The sequence below is a fragment of the Vulpes lagopus genome, chromosome 4 (genome assembly GCF_018345385.1).
Source record: "Vulpes lagopus strain Blue_001 chromosome 4, ASM1834538v1, whole genome shotgun sequence".
Classification (NCBI taxonomy): domain Eukaryota; kingdom Metazoa; phylum Chordata; class Mammalia; order Carnivora; family Canidae; genus Vulpes; species Vulpes lagopus.
Window position 1 is genome coordinate 81643315 of NC_054827.1, and position 2094 is coordinate 81645408.

Sequence of the window (2094 nt, forward strand, 5' to 3'; positions counted from 1 at the left end):
TTTATCATCACGTGTAATTTAGTTTGACATCTGTGAATGAATATCTGAAACATTCCTAGTTATAATTTTCTAGCTCTTAATAGTGTGTAATTAAAGTGTTTATAGGCATTGTGAATTTAATTGACGTGTAAACAATATGCTAGTAGATGATAAGTACATAGTAATTTTTACATCAAAAATTGAAAGTAAATAAGAAATTTTTTCCTTGTAATTCTTTTGACAGAGCCTCTTTCAATGGCTTAACTTATTTTTTCTCATAATCATGTTTTTGAGTAGTTTTGGTACAAAATTAGAGATTTTAGCCTTGATAAGTGATGTGTTGAAAACCAAATTAAAGGCAAACTTAAATAATTTAGATGATAAAAAATATAGAGGAATGAGTAAGAATTGGAGGGTATAGAAGCACCAAAAAGAAATTATTTACAAAAGAAATACTTACTTTGGAGGGGAAAATAAGTGATTCTACAGCATCCTTCTGCCATTCCCCACCCTATGTATGATTTAGAGCTTCTGTGGCATGAGCTAGACCTGAATTTAAATATCCATATGTCTGTCATTTAATAGGTACATGTCCTTGGACATACTTGGGTACTCTTTTAGCTACAGGTCCTTAATATGTAAAAAGAGCATCTTCTCTCTTTCTCTCCTTCCTTAACACTTAATTTGCTAGGAAATCTTTGTAAGAATTCATACTGGCTCTACCTTGAAATATGTCCATGCTACTCCAGGTGCCCATTATCCCTCATCTGAATGTTGTGATATGCTTCTCCTTTGCCTCCTGGTTCCAATCTTGCTCCTTTCTGTCCTTAATGCAGCAGCCCCAGTGAACCTTTGAAAATTTAAGTCAGATTGTGTCACTCTGCTCCTCTAAACCTTTAGTGATTCCGCTTCTCATCCAGAGTAAAAGCCAGGGTTCTTATAAAGGCTTACAAGGCCTGACTTGCTCTAGTCCACGGTGAACTCTTAGGCTCTCTAACTGCTATGCTCCTGTCACTCTGACTTTTTCCCTATTCTTTGAATCCAACGGGCACCTACCTTAGGAATACTCTTCCCCCAGATGTCTCAAGTGTTTGCTTAAATATTAACTCCTAATGAGACTTTCTTAACTACTTTAAAATTATGACTAATCCCTCCCTGCCCTATTCACTATCTTTCTCAGTTCAATTTTTCCCTAGCATTCTAATTTCTAAGATACTATATAATTTGCTAATTATGCCTATTATCACCTCTCTTCTCCCTTTAGTATATAAACTTAACAAAGGAGGGATTTTACTCTTTTGTTCATTGATGTATATCAAGCTTCTGGAACATTGCATTGAAACTAGTAGGTAGGGATCCCTGGGTGGCTCAGTGGTTTAGCACCTGCCTTTGGGTCAGGGCATGATCCTGGAGTCCTGGGATCAAGTCCCACATCGGGCTTCCTGCATGGAGCCTGCTTCTCCCTCTGCTTTCATCTCTGCCTCTCAATCTCTCTCTCTCTCTCTGTCTCTCATGAATAAATAAATAAAATCTTAAAAAAAAAAGAAATTAGTAGGTAGTCAATAAATATTTGTTAAATAAATGAATGAAAAAGTACCTATGCCAATAAGTGTTATTTTGAAGATAAAAGTTTCATAGTACCACTATATTCTTGTCTAGATATTTCTAAGCCTTTCTGTTTATAAAAAGTCATAAGTTACCCTCATATTTCCAATAGAAAAAGAATTAAATATAAAAGACATAATGTAACAACAGTTTTAAAAATGAGCTATATATTTTTTTGCTTCATTAATATACTTGCTTGCTTTGAGGCCTAGAGCCCCGGGCCACTGAAACATTCATAGCTTTATTAGACGCATTTTAGCTAATCCTACTGCCAACAGAACATCCTGAAGAGATTAAGCCTCTGTGGAAACAGTAAATACACACACACACACCATCAGGAACAATAACCAGTTTTAAGATCAAGACAATGAAGGAAGATCCCAGTAATAGCACTAAGAAGTTACAAAATATACTGAGATCTAAATAATGTTTCCATCTCAGGCAACACATTACCAGCTTAGTTAACTGCATCATAAATAGGAGAAAAAAAGAAATATTAATACCTCCTTG